A 15818-nucleotide genomic window follows, 5' to 3' on the forward strand; every position below is an offset into this window, starting at 1 on the left:
ATTGAGAGTGCAACACCACTAGAACTTACACACATCTATTCAATGACCTAGAAAGTGCAAGAAAAAGGAGCTAAAAGATATTTCAGTGGGATAGAGGAAAGGCTTGGGAAAATATTAATATCGGAAAGCAAGTTAGAAAGAAACTGATAGAGGAGACGGCCAAAATAACAGGATATTTTATGCCCTGTAATTGTGATCCAAAAAAAGAAAGAAAATAAAAGAAATATTCAGAAAGATTAAAAAGTCCCCGAAATGAAAAAGAAGCACAGATTTAAGAAAAGACCCTCTACACTGGAAAAAGATAAAGAAAGGTCGACATTGCAGCATATCCAGGCTAAATTATTAAGATTCAAAGACAAAGAAATCGTTTTTCAACCATCCAGATAGAAAAAAAATACGCCGACGAAAAGGAGGAAAATCAGGTCGGTTACGTACTTCTCCACAGCAACATACTAAGCCAGAAAACAGAGCAATATCTATAATAACCTGAAGGGAAAAAATCTATCAAAATATATGACAGTCAGGTATTTTGAAATATGAACTTATGAAATATAACATGAGAATAAATATTTCAAATAAATCAAGCCCAATGAAAAACAAATGGTAGAGTCATAGTAAAATGACTACTTCAATACTCAGTACTACGAGATGATAGAGCAATGACAAAAAAAAAACAAAAACGCAAGGTTGGAGTTGCAAACTCTAAAGCCCACAAGGATGAGGCAGGGCATACAAGTGACTGAAACATTTTGGATTCAGTAAAGTCGAAGAGCACACAATCAAAACACTGCCAATTTTCCTTTCAGGGAATGAGAAACCAGTAAAAGGATGTCACATTACCAGATTTTTGATGTTTTCAACAAAACCCAGAAATCCAAACGCCTGTCTTAATTCTCCCAATTTTTAAATTTCAGCAACAAAATCAACTATATTAAATATACTGAGAAAAACAAACTCATCTGTTAATGCTGCTTTACAAACTCGCTCCTGTTTGTGGAGGACAGGGAGAGGCTGAAGAAAAAAGGTGGTTTTAAAAAGAAGGGAATTTACTTACAAAGTGTGTCCCAAATGGCAGCAAGATAAGTAGATCTCTGCACCTCGCTGCCAGCATCTTATGCGTAGAGGCTGATAAGGCCACTTGTAATAAACGTTATCAGCCTGGAGGGTGTGTGGAAGGAGCTAGGACACAGGGAAGTTCTCGCACCCTAAGTAATTGCGAGAACCCTGCGCCCAGGAGCCAGCTCTATAGAAAGGGGTCTAAGGTGATCAGAAAGCGCTGGTCCAGTTCACCCAACTTCCGGCTCACGTAACTAACTTCCAGCTTGCGTAACTTCCTCTTCCGTTCTATAAATACCTCTCCATCGAGGCAGGTAAGCAGGCCAGAGTGTACCAAGGCTTTGCCAAGGTTCAGCGTACTGCGTTGATACTCTTTCTACTTCCTCAAATAAACTTTTTTTTTGTAATGAAACACCAAGTCAACATTGTTTTTCAACTGATGAGGCCTTAATTAGCTTTAATCACACCTTCAGTCCAGATCTCCACAACCGTTCATTCCTGCAAGGCTGTGACACCCTTGAACCGGCTCTTGGCAGGGGAAGAGTAGGAGGATGTGCATTGCAAAGACAAGGGAAGGAGGAAGTGTCCGATGGCCTAGGAAGTCCAGCTCTCAGGTCAGTCAGAGGTTAAATCTTAAGTGACCTTCTCCAACAGTTAGCAGACTGGTGGCTTAAGTGACCAGTTTGTCAGCTATGGAAAAGAAATAAAATCTAATATTGGTAGTACCCCCAGTCAGTCAGTTCTTGGAAAGGGAAAACAGACTAACAGAGCCTTCCTGTGGAAAAAAAAAATGCATGATAGCAGTACTTACAGACCTTCCTTGAAAATTCTACTCAGAGAAAGAAAGTAGGTAATAGATGAAATAGAGAAACTGGGATGACTGGTAGTGAGCACTGAACCAATATAAAAATAGAACTAAAACTGAATAACTATAGAAATTATACTAATATAATGCCAATTATGTAAAGCTTGGCAATGTGATAATCTTCAGGTTTTTAAATTTTCTGATTCAATGTACTTTATGTTAAACAAATATTCACATTTGTAGCTAATTTTTTATTTTGTGTTTTTTTTTAAAAGGGCTCCAAAAATTATAAGCAGTTCCACAAAACTCTGATCTGTTTTTGTCAGGAGAGGTACTTTTAGACAAAAATGACTTTATGAAAACAATGAATACTCCCACTGAGGACCACTTATCCAATCACCATGGCAGGACTCCAGAAATCCTAGAAAGAACTTAAAAGGAGAGAACCTAAGCAACCTAGGATTGCTTGGTATCTACAGAAGCTTTGATTTGTACAGCCTAGAGAACAAGTGATTCTCAGGTCTGACATTTCTCCCCAAATAGTTCATTCACCCTTCTCCTAGCCATGACCCCAAAAGTCTGACCATCATCTATGAACTACCTTTCCTTACAGTATTTGTGCAGGTTTTGCTTAAGCTCTGTCCAACAGAGCACATCATGACACAACACAGCTTGTTTACTGAGTCCCATGCATAATATATGAAGTGTTCTTAATCATCCTGGCCCTCTTTCCCGAAAACAGCAGAACATAGTTACATATAATACCTGTGACTGCCTCTTAATCTCTGTTCTCCACGGCTTCACAACCCTTAACAGTGGCATTTAAGAAAAACCTGCAATGTCCAGGTAAACTTTTTATGACCAGAGTTGTATTTAAAGAAAAGTAACAGACAGAGCAGGCAAAGTAAGCCATAAACATTTGCCAGTGTCGTGCAGTCTGAAGCAAATGTGAGTGGATTCCTGGCTTTCAAGCTTATTCCAGAACCTTAAAGTCAATGATAAGATGTGGGTACAAACAAGGGCACATCTAACTCTATCTAGTTCCTTGTTTAGAAGCCAATAAGCTAAACTTATGACAAGCATTCCCTATCTCTGCCTCCTAAAATGACCATCCAAGAGCATAAATGATGATAGCAAGCACCACTACAATGAATCATAAATGTAGAATTCCATGGACAGACATTTTGTTCTCATTTGTATTTCTTACCATTAATTCGTTCATCATTCAGGCAATAATTTTGCCAAACTCATTAATTAAGAAATGGAAATATAAAAAAGTAATGTAGTTAAACAGCAATAATTTAATTTTAAACATCTCTTTTAGTTTTAGGGGTTTTTTTATTTTATAATTCAATCAACAACCAAGGCAAAAAGAATTCAGTATCTTCAAGAAACGTAAGTCTGGTAACTTCCTCAGTGTATGCCATTTTATATAAACATTGAAAAATTCCAGGGATTTAAGAGTTGTACTACTAACTGCAATAACCAATGATAAATAAGCTTACTATATTAAAAATAAGTATAGTATCACTGATTGTTCTTGTCTTCAAAACATAACAAGAAGTCGCTCTAGAACTTTCTAATATAGATACTACTATAAAGCTGAAATAAATATCAAACATAAGAATGTTGCTTTGAATTTTCACAGAAAATGAAAGCTGCTTGCAATTACTTTAATGTTTTCAAGGACTAAGAAATCATCATCAGTAAGAAAAAAAGATTAATGTATTTATAAAATATTAACACTTAATATTTCCTAATTCTTCTAGATATTTCTAGCAAAATATATTTCAGATTATGAAATGCCAGGATATAAATGGCTCAGCTACTTTTTGGTATATTTTTAAACCTATTATTATTTGATTAACAGACATGTTATTACCTAAAAAGTATATGTCGATGTCTTAAATCATTGCATTTACAACTTCAAAGAATGTTTATTAGTTAGGAGTAAGGAAGTCATTCAATTTTATAGGTTCTAGGACATGAAGTTTCCAGCTGGGGTTGTCTAGTTTACCTCTCTGCTTCCAAGAGCACAGAAGCTCAATATCCAGTCCAGACCAGAGGGTGATGAATGGCAGTATGCTGGGCTAGATTCCACATCAGGAAACCAGTGCAGCTTTGAAGTTAGATATATCCTTCAAACAACTTTCACTAAGTATTAATTGAGCATCTACTTTACCCTTCACACTGCTTGAAGCTGAAACTAAAGATACACAAAGAGAATATAAATGTGCAGATAGTTGGACCTGCCACTTACAACCTGAGTGGCATGGGACAATTTACTCAACCACCTAGAGTCCTGATTTATACTTCATAAAGCACTGTTAGTAATATCTACAGGAGAATGTGGCTGTAACAGTGAATGACTGATATAAGCATTAGCAAAATAAACCTTTATAAATGGTTTCATTTATTTTAAAACTTTGCTCAGCCCTGACCTAAATAAGAATCAGACTTGGCATTACTTAAGGGTGCCCACTGAGAATTCTTCAGAACAACACATTGAATAAGACCCACACTAAAATAGTCTTCAGAAGTTGAGATGATAAAGTGCCAACAGAGGAATGGGGAGAAACATACAAGGTGGGTGGGCAGAGAGGCCAAACCATTTCTTTCACTCTGTACCATGCTACAGCAGAGAATAATATACCTCTAATATAGAAGATCCAAAAAACCTGGATTTTTGTAGCCACCCTTCAATATCTATATGCATGCTGTGGAAAAATGTATCTATATATGTAAAAATTACTCTGCTTTTTTTAATGTGCTCAGATTTCTCCTAGAAATAAATGCTTATTAATACATAAAAACCTGTTGAAAGCTTGTAATTATCCACATATATTGCATACACTTTGTGGACCATCTGCAGCATGTTTATTAAATATATTTTATTGATTATGCTATTACAGTTGGCCAATTTCTCCCTTCATTCCCTTCCACCCTGCAATTTCTCCCTTCATTCCCTTCCACCCTTCCACCCTTCCACACCCTCTTCCACTCACATTCCCCCCTTTAGTTCATGTCCATGTGTCATAAGTTCTTTAGCTTCTACATTTCCCATACTATTCTTATCCTCCCCCTGTTTATTTTTTACCTACCATCTATGCTACTTATTCTCTGTACCTTTTCCCCCTCTCTCCTCCTCCCATTCCCCTGTTGATAAGCCTCCATGTGATCTCCATTTCTGTGGTTCTGTTCCTGTTCTAGTTTGTTTAGTTTACTTTTGTTTTAGGTGTGGTTTTTAATATCTGTGAGTTTCTTCTTACTGTTCATATTTTTATCTTATTTTTCTTAGATGAGTCCCTTTAACATTTCATATAATAAGCACTTGGTGATGATGAACTCCTTCTGAGAAGCACTTTATCTGTCCTTCCATTCTAAATGAAAGCTTTGCTGAATAGAGCAATCTTGGATGTAAGTCCTTGTCTTTCATGGCTTGGAATACTTTTTTCCAGTCCCTTCTTGCATGTAAGGTCTCTTTGGAGAAATCAGCTGACAATCTGATGGGGAGTCCTTTGCAGGTGACTGTCCTCTTATCTCTTGCTGCTTGTAGGATTCTCTCCTTCATTTTAATCTTGGTTAATGCAATTATGATGTGCCTTGGTGTGTTCCTCCTTGGACCCACCTTCTTTGGGACCCTCTGAGCTTCCTGGATTTCCTGGAAGTCTATTTCCTTTGCCAGATTGGGGAAGTTCTCCTTTATTATGTGTTCAAATAACTTTTCCACCTGTTGCTGTTCCTCTTCCCCTTCTGGTACCCCTATAATTCAGATGTTGGAATGTTTACAGATGTCCTGGAGTTTCCTAAGCTTCTCCTTACTTTTTTTAATCCTTGTTTCTTCATTCTTTTCTGTTTGGTTGTTTCTTGCTTCCTTCTGGTCCACTCCACCAATTTCAGTCCCAGTTTTCCTTCCATCACTATTGATTCCCTGTGCATTTTCCTTTATTTCACTTAGTAGCCTTCATTTTTTTATCTAATTTGTGACCAAAATCAACCAGTTCTGTGAGCATCCTGATCACCAGTGTTTTGAACTGTGTATCTGATAGGTTGGCTGTCTCTTGGTCACTTAGAAGTATTGGCTCTGGAGCTTCGATCTGTTCTATTTCAGATATAATGTTTTGGTCTGTTCACACCTGTTATGAATGAGAGGCAGAGCCTTGGGTTTTCACCAGGGCAGGTCTACCCAGTTACTGGGTCGTGTTGCTGTATGTGGGGATGGGGTCAGAGAGGGAGCAATGGCATTTGTTCTGCTTTCTCTCAGATGTGGTCCCCTCTGCTGCTTCCCACAAGTAAACTGGGCCCTTTTGGTGCTGGCTCCAGGTGGGTGGGCTTGTATATGTTCTAGGACCCTGTGGGTCTCTCCAACAAACTCTCCTGTAAGGCTGGGAGTCTCTCTTGCAACCTCAACCCCACAAGTGTTTTCAATCGGTACCTTTTGGGTTTATTTTCTGTTGCTGGGGCTCTGGGTTGCGCAGTCTGCCTCGCTCCCCATTTTTGTCTGGTTTATCTGTACATGGACTGCCTGGTCAGCCAGCCGCCTTGCGTGCCTCACTGGGTCTGCTCATTGCCTCCATGTGCCTGGGGTCTGCCAGCCACTGCCTGTGGTCCCAGGACCACCAACCACCACTTTTTCCTGCTGCAACCTCTCTCCACTGGCCACCAACTCCACCTCTCTTACAGGTCTGGATGAATGGTTGTCAGACTTCTGTACAGTTCAGTTTTCTGTCAGTTCTGGTTGTGTTTTGTTTCTAAATCTTTACTGTCCTTAATTTTGGTTGTGCAAAGAGGCACAGTGTTTCTACCTATACCTCCATCTTGGCCGGAAGTCCAAGTCCACAGCACATTTTAATTTCAAGCTGGCTCTGCCCCAGCAACTTACTAAATATATGGCTCACCCACAACTGGTGTAGTCTCACAAAGCACAGATTTCAACATTAGCACAAGGCAAAAAAAAATAATATTTAAAAAAGATTATTTTTTAATCTTTTACAAGATCAAAGAGAAATCATCTGAGAATTACACGTCACTTTTGTTTCAACTATGCCACTGTGCTCTTTCTTTATTTGGATAAAAAGAGTTGTCACTCCACCCTAGTTCTCCCCAAGGCAGCTGTACAGATGACAAAGATAACTGTAAAAACTAAAACTTAGAAAATCCTCCAAGGGAAATAATTCTTTCACCTTTGATTTTGTATGTAAATGTATGTATACATAAATGCTTATTGGTGTGTGAGGCTGTAAGAGGGAGTTCAAAGTTTATCTCTCTAAGGTCTATGATTCAAAAAAGGGTTAGAAAGTGTGACATGTTATTGACCTAAAAGTTCATCTCTTTCTTATTGGGGCCTTGGTTACCATGACTAACTTGAGCTTTTTAATGTTCTTTTACTAGTTGTCCTCTAAGATTATTGTATTTTCCAAACTAATTTTCAGAAATATTGACAAGAGCAAGAAATATCTCTTAATTCAGACTCACACAGAAAAGATATATTGCCTACAAAAGAAATGAGTGAAATTTTCCCCGGGAAACCTCGAGAAGTCATTCAAGTTTGTAGCTTGCAAATTTAGTTGGCCTATCTTTTTAAATTTGTATTATTTTAAAATTATAGTCAATGTACAATATTCTATTACTTTGAGATGTACAGTCCCATCAGACATTATATAATTTATGAAGTGATCACCTCAACAAATCTAGTACCCATCTGACACCATACATAGTTATTACAATATTATTGACTATCGTTCCTATGCTGTACTTTACATTCATGTGACTACTCTGTAACCACTAATATCCCCTCACCTCTTCCATCAGCCCCCTAAACCCGCTCCCATCTGGCAACCATCAGAATGTTTTCTGTATCTATGAGTCTGTTTCTGTTCCGCTTGTTTCTTTTTTAGATTCCACATATAAGTGAAATCATCTGGCACTTGTCTTTCTCTGTCTGACTTATTTCACTTAGCATAATACTGTCTAGTTCCATCCATGTTGTTACAGTTGGCAAAAATGCATTCTTTTTTATGACTGAATTATATTCCATTGTATATATGCACCACTCCTTTATCCACTGATCTGTTGATGGACACTTGGGTTGCTTCCATATCTCGGCTATTTTAAATAGTGGAACAATAAACATTTGAATGTATATGCTTTTTCAATTCACTGTTTTGGGTTACTTCAGATAAATACTCAGAAGTACAGTTGTTGGGCCCTTCTTTGTCTCTTGTTGTAGCCTTAGAGGATGAGGGAAGGTAGAGGAGAGTGTAAGGGGGGGCGGTAAATGGTAATGAAAAAATACAATAAAAAATAAACTATTAAAAGAAGTCTCCTTTATCTAGTATAAGTATCGCTACCTCAGCTTTTGTGTTTTGTTTCATTTTCATGAAATACCTTTTTCTATCCCTTTACTTTCAGTGAATGTGTGTATGTGTGTGTGTGTGTCTTTTGATATGATGTGGTCCTATTGTAGATAATGTATGTAAGGGTCTTGTTTTGTTATCCATTCAGTCACTGTATGTCTTTTGACTGGAGTATCCAATCTGTTTGCTTTTAAAGTATTTGTTGATAAGTATGTATTTATTGCCATTATATTACCCATGTTATTTATCTTTTTTTCTTTTTCTTAAAGAAGACCCTTTAACATTTCTTGCAATACTGATTTGGTGGTGATAAACTTTTTTTGCTTTTTCCTGTCTGGAATTCTCTTTATCTGTCCTTTGATTCTAAATGATTGTTTCACTGGGTAAAGTAATCTTTTTGGTGTGGGCCCTGCCTTTTCATCACTTAGAATATTTTGTGGCCATCCCTTCTGGTCTGCAGTTTCTGTTGAGACAGTCTTATGAGAACTCTCTTGTAGATAATGAACTGTTTTTCTCTAGTTGCTTTCAAGATTCTCTCTTTGTATTTAATCTTTGGCATTTTAATTATGATGTGCCTTAGCGTAATCCTTTTGGGGTTCATGTTGTTTGAGACTCTCTGTTTGTCTGGGACTTGTATGTCTATTTCCTCTACCAGCTTAGGACAGTTTTTCATTATTATTTTTTTAAATAGGTTTTCAATTTCTTGCTCTTTCTTCTCCTTCTGGAACCCCCATGATGCAAATGTTGGTATGCGTATTGTCCCAAGGGCTCCTTACACTATCCTCTTTTGCTGGGGGGGCTCCTTTTTTCTTTTTGCTGTTCTGGTTGTTTTCTGTTTTCTTATATTCCAAATTGCTGACTTGATTGTCTACTTCAGCTACTCTACTGTTGGTATCCTATAAGTTATTCTTCATTTCAGCTAGTGTATCCTTCATTTCTGACTGGCTCTTTTTTATGGTTTCCGTGTCCTTTTTATGTTGTTGAAGTTTGCACTAAGTTCTTTTAACATTGGTTCACTTGTCTTGTTCATAGCACCAGCAGCCTTCAAACTCTCATTTATGGCACAGAAATTTAATTGTATGACAGGAGATATTTGTAATAACTACAAAGCATTCAGAAATGTAGTACCATTTCTAACTAAATCTGATTGGAAAGCAATGGACAGACCTGAGGCAATGCTGAAAATATCTCTGCTTTGCTTGGAGTGAATCTTTGAGCCTGGAAGGTTAGAAAGTACCTAATTAAACATAACAACTTTCACCCTTGGTAAACTAAGTCCCCTAAAATTTAAGCAAATATTTCTAAAATTATGTTATTTGTCAGCAACTAAATCAGAACTATAACTCCATTTCATTCCTTCTAGCCCAGTACTTGTAATTTCAAATATTAAAATAAAATATAGTCAAATGTAGTGTGTAATTATTAATGACAAAGATCAATAATTGTTAAATTCACTTCCAGTCAAGTTCAACAAAGTATATTTTCCTAATTTATACTCATAAGTACATACACTATTCCAAACCACTTCTCAGAAACTGTAATATCTGAACACCCATCTTAAGTTTTCCTAAACCAAGAAACTTAAGCACACCAGCTACTGATTCTATCCTTGTGACCTACTGCATAGATTTTCTTTGGCAGCCCAATGAAAACCTCACATGTTGAAATCATTTATTTTTTGAACCTAATATCCCTCCACAAATTCTTCCATTTGATTAATTTATTTTCTATTTATCTCAAGACATTCTACAGAACAGGAAAATTTCTCATTTTTTCAATTATAAAAATTAATTAGATGAAGGAACTTGAGAAGGGAAGAGTTTGCAGAGAGAAACAGAGAATAACTTGTATGAATTTTTATGTTATATGAGGATCAAGTAATTTAAAGATAGAAGCCTAGGAATTTTATCTGTAGTGTAGTTACCATCTATGTAAGAACATAGTATTCTCCATTTAAGAACAGGTCCACAAGCTATTTCTCAATCCATGTGTTTGAAATCGTGAAGTAAGTAAGCCTCTACAAGCAGCCCCTGAAGCCATAGGGTGGTGGGCATTAACAAAGTTCAGGTCCTTTTTGCTGGGCTGTATAGCATTTTTCATACCTCTAAAGTCTGCAGGTTAAAATTTTATAAGAGAGCTTTTTTTCTGAGTGCAAACAAGAGACAGCACAGAGGCTGCTTAGGTTGAAATCAAGGCAAGTTTAACCAGGATCAAATGTAGGCACTGGATTTCCCTCTGTCCCTGACTTTTAAAAGCATTTTTCCACCCCAGAAGAAATTGGCAATGCTCTGCTCAGGAGTTGCTGCTTTATATTTTTTCTTCATTGTATCCATTCTAAAAAAAGAAGGGAAAGGAAATCCCCCACAAACTGCATCACCCATTTATCTCTCAACACCACTGATCCTCAGGTAGGAATGGACTAGGGAGAGAGGCCTTGTTGAAACCACAATCAGAACCTATCTCTCTTGGAGAACCAAACAACTAACTATGGAATGGAATGAACTGACAGTTCTCAAAACAGAGAAGTTGGGTTATAAACATATGATAAAGTTAATGGGAAACTCACTGAAGAGAAGTAAACAGTGTCCCAGTATGCACTGATAGATACAATGTGCCCCCTGAGGCATTTTCCACTTAGCTTTGCCTTTTTGTACCTTGGGTGCTAGGCATCAGTTAAGTGCCATTTTTATCTGATTACCTATGGTAGGAGGTCTGTTTCACTGTTTATACTCCTATCAACCACAAACTTGCCAGTGTGTTTTGTGAGAAACCAAGACTGTAAATCTGTTACCTCGCTGAGCCAGGATATATTTAAGGAGCTTTAAAAATCTGTGTTTGCATGTGAAGGTACATACTCTACATAGAGAACATCACCTTAGCAACTATCGTGTAATGTGATCCTAGAAAAGAACAAATGATGACTATTTACTCTCCTTCATCCCACTCACATTTTTGAAAGTCGAAGTAGAAAGCACTTATAAAAACAGCATGGCGACACCAAGTAAGTGGCCTAGTGGTGGTGACAACATTCGACCATTGCTCAAATTTAAGGAAGACCTCAAAGTGTTTTAACACGTTTCCTCTACACAGGAGAACTTTAAACTTTATAAGGCCCATAACAATTATCTTATCTAATTTATCTTTTCGACTATATTCATAGGAAACATTATGGTGATGTGGGGTTCAGTGGTCATATCAAATCTAAAAATGCAAGATCTGTTTCACAGAGCACATTCGAGGAGTGAAGCCAGGAGAATGCACTGCATGGGAGGCCTGTTCAGACGTCCAAGTTCTGGATAATATTGACAAGGCTCATAAATTTGGAGGGGAAAACCAGAATATTCCTTGAAAACTAAGTAAATTATTTCCAAAGTTCTCTTCAGTGATAATTGGAAACAATATTAGTAGAAACTACAAACTAATAGCAAGAATTAATCAACAAAAGGAATAAGAAATTCAGCCAGAGTAAGCAAACTAATATGATTTGAAATTCAGACAACCCCAACTTGAGAAGGAATATCTCCCTGCCCAATGTCCAGCTTTGATTTACACATCGTGAGGTCTTCAGCTGGAAAAGAATAAGGGCACAGCAAAAAGACGAAATTGCCACAAGAATGTTGGAAGGTACAGTCAGCTGGGGTCTTCTGAATCAGTCATGGCCAAGTTGGAGTCCTAGAGAACCCAAAAACACACAAGTTCTGACCAGCTCTCAGCCTGTGAATCCTTTCAGCACCTTGCTGATGCTTCCTGAGGAACCAATGCAATTGTGTTGTATGGGGATTTGCCAGATGAACAGCTTCCAGGTTAAGATCATGTAGACTGTGCAGAAGTTGCCCAGTTTCCCGGAGTTTTTATTTAGTATTTCAAATAGCCCAGAAAGACCTTTCAGTTTCCACAGTCTCTGGTAGAACTGTGCTCTTTCTAATCTATTAAGAGTGAAAAGGCCCAAGGGCATCCAGAATTCTCTGGAAAAGTTCAAAAGGGTAGAAATAAGGGTAATCCAGTGAATTGCTAATGCTTTAGCTAAATAGGTTTGAGGTGAAAATAAGTGTCTACATGAAAAATACTGGTAGTTCCGGCACTGAGTGTATTTTCAGTGATTTCAGAGCAAACAATTCATTGCTGGGAAAATTACAGATATCATTATCTTCTTTTTCCCATGAAGAGATTTAAAGCCATGAAAAAATAGGCAAATTCCCTTTTCCTTAGGACACACTTATCCATGCTTCTTACACAGGGGGAGCAGCTATGCTCCAAAAGCCCCCCTGCCCTGGTCCCCCACATATAACAAGCTATGGTATAGGATTTCCATGGGGGTCGAGAGGAAATACTTAGTGATGAGCCTCATGTTCCAGTGGACAGTTTTAAAAGAGATTTCCTTACCTTTCAATTCCAGTCAAAAATTTTACAGTTATGTTGGGAACCACTCTGCCTGGTTTCAGGAGTTGTAACTGCCCCCCCATGACTAAGGCTGAGTACGTGACCTCTGGAATTTGAGCCACTAAGGAGACAAAGCTTATCCCCTGCTCCCAGTGCTTTGTCAGTTAATCTATGACAGGTACAACCCCGCAGAGGGGGGCAACCAAAGCCAGACACAATCACTTGGGAGGCCATGATGGAAGGACTCGGAGCGGGGACTGCAACAAAGAGGGAGTGATGGACCCTGGCCCCCCAGCTATTCTGACATAGCCCAAGTCCCCATTTCCATCTGGGAGGAGCGCTTCCTGGCTCTAATCCACTTAAGCCTAAAAACTTATGATGGGGAAGGTGGTGCAGACCTTTGCCAGCTAGAGCACAAACTGAGGTGATCAGGCCTAAGAAGGAATATGTAAAATCCTGTGCAACCTGCTTTGTTTAGAATGCTCTCATTTAAATGATAAGGGTTGAAGCAAGAAGTTTGTTCCTCAAAGTTTTATGGCTCTTTAGCTATCTGACCCTGACTGAGAATAAGCCCTCATAGTTCTTTGAATGCTATGTATTGATTGATCCTTACCTGTATTCCTGTGCAAATGAACCCAATAAAAGCCCCTTGAGGAAGGGGCTCTCGGCCCTTCTCCTTTGAGAAATGGGCCACCTTTCCTCCCCAAGCAGATTATGTCTTGGTAGTTTCACTTTCATCCGAGGCGGATGGGGGGACTTTGTGGGCAAAGTTGCCCCCACAGAGTTGCATATGACAGTAAGAATGTTAAATATATGAATATTGGCTATTAGAAAAGCCATCATATCTGCTGCCCCCTTGCTCCCTGTTCCTCTTTAGCCCCTTATTCTGTTTAATATTCATACAGCACTGTTTATCATTTGATGTATGAGATGCTTTTACATCTGCTTTTTGTCACAGCAAAAACCTTGTTTTATTCACATTGAATAAAATATCCTACAATCTAGGTTATACAAGATATGTATTAGATACTCAGTATACTGCCTCTGAATAAATGAATATATTAAATTTATATTCTCATTCCTATTTCATAAGAAGAAGAAACAAAATTAAACTTGAGGTTCACAGAGGTTAAATAACCTTCTCAAGGATATACAGGGATGTGGCAGAACCACTCGCTTCTCCTCAACTGTGGCAACTTTAGCTACTGGTAGGGAAAAAGCCCTTTCAGCATAATTAATGTTGTATTAGAGAGAATCCATAGTTTAGATCTCTACTATTCACTACCTATTGTATGTCCATTGAGTATTTCCAAGCCCATATAATGCGTGCTATAAAAGAGGGATGCCTCGACAAGGATGATTTTCAAGAAAATTCTAGAACAGGTTTTTAAACCCTATTTCATGTGCACTTTGAAGTGAATGCTGATCTTTGGATGTCACCACAGGTTAAACATCAAGTGGTGATGGGTTCACTATGTGCTCAATGGGGATAACAATGATGATAATGACAATGAACACTTGGACATCACTGACTATGGAACCAATACCATTTCAGGCATCCACACCTGTCGCTTAGTCATGGTATCTGCACAGAAACCCTACAAGGTGTTCCCTTTGCTGATAAGGGAACTAAGGCACAGAGAAGGTAAGTAACTTGCTCAAGGACCTACAGCTAACTGTATGCAGTTGGGCCAAGATTCAAACCCAGGCAAGCTAATTTGAAAGTGTGTGCTTAAGCACTGTATTCTCCTGCCTCATTAAAAATGGCAAAGTTATCTTAATTCAGCAAATAATTCAGCAAGTCTTGGCCTACACGCAACATAATTGTGAGTTGATTAAAGCAATTAGCAGGAATAACATTTTGTTTAACAACTATACCAAGGAATTCTGATGAATAAAACAGCGTCACCCTAGAGGAAGATTCCCAAACACATCCCAGTAGGTTCCTGTCTGTTCAATATTCACATCACTGGAATGAACACACCACGGGCATGCTTATTCAGTGTGCTAATGACACCAAGTTGAGGGACTCTGCAAAGGGGAGGGATGATACAACTTTAAAAAAATTTAAGCATCACACCCATTGGAAGGAGGGTGGCAGAGCATTCAGACAACAACGCGACCATTCTCGAATTTTCCACCAGCATCACTGATCTTCCCTTGTTCTTTCCTTGAGCCCTGCTTCCTTCCCTCTGTTTTAGGCTACAGTCTGAGTCATGGCCTATTGACAATTTGGCACTTGCAACAGGGTTGCTATAACTCAGGATTACTGATGATGGTGGCCTTTGCATTCCCTGTTTCCTCCAAATGCAGAACAATACAATCGGCCTACTACCTAGGTGTAGAAAAATGAAACAGCTCAGGCAAAATATCTAATTCCCCACCTTCTCGCGAGACTTTGAAATCACTCTATCACAGTTTTTTGATATGCAGCGTTCCACTCCCACATCATCCTGTGAACACATTAATAATTAATGTTTGGTCGATTTAAATGCAGAGAGTTGCAATGTGCACATTCGAATTCTTGGTAGTTTCCATTTAAAAATAAAAGACAACTCACCAGGCTTTGCTTTTCCTGTAAACATTGCTTAGTGCAAAACACTTGAGTCCGGTGTTTTCGATGTCTCTGACTTCCAAATGTTCCTGCCTGATAGAGGGTTGGGGGGGGGGGGGGCTTATTGGCTAAAGTTATATAACATCTGATTGAGGACAAAACCTTGTTATTGAAAGCGGACCTGCACTTTTCCTGCAGACAGGTGGAAGGGAAGCCTTCCTGGCTCTGGCTCCCTGTAGGCGCTCCCTGCTGGAGTCATGCCTGCTCCGCCCACCATCAGGGCTTCAGCATCCACAGCTGGAAGTCGGAGGCTGCGTAAGTGCAAAATAAATGAATGAGAGGCAGCAGTTAATAATTCCTTGAAATACTGCTATTTCCTGAATAGCGGGCAGTATCTATAGTAGTGCTCTTTCTCCCACCATATCTGCCTGTCCACCTGACTGAGTCCTGCGCCATTAGGAAAGTCACACCTGCAAGTCCCTTTGCGGACTGCAGAGAAATTTGCTGGAATTGGTTGGTCACTGGGTTTGACGTTGACTTGAGGGGGCAGGCATCTGAGTTACCTTTAACAAACAGCATCATTTATTAATGCTTCTCTGTACCTAAAGCAGTTCGTTTGTTCCCAAATATAACATTTGGGAACAAAACAATTGAACTCATTTCTGAA

The 15818-nt window shown here is 38.7% G+C and overlaps 1 long non-coding RNA gene across 1 annotated transcript; it reads left to right on the forward strand.

Moving 5' to 3' along the window:
- The first annotated feature begins 3217 nt into the window (after window positions 1-3217).
- LOC128627348 (uncharacterized) lies at window positions 3218-15459 on the forward strand. The gene is made up of 3 exons (XR_008391518.1): window positions 3218-3256; window positions 14153-14242; window positions 15350-15459. It is a non-coding gene; the product is annotated as an uncharacterized LOC128627348 (long non-coding RNA).
- Window positions 15460-15818: the final 359 nt, after the last annotated feature.

This window comes from Artibeus jamaicensis, unplaced genomic scaffold (assembly GCF_021234435.1).
Source record: "Artibeus jamaicensis isolate MK-2021 breed Jamaican fruit bat unplaced genomic scaffold, CSHL_Jam_final contig_387, whole genome shotgun sequence".
NCBI lineage: Eukaryota > Metazoa > Chordata > Mammalia > Chiroptera > Phyllostomidae > Artibeus > Artibeus jamaicensis.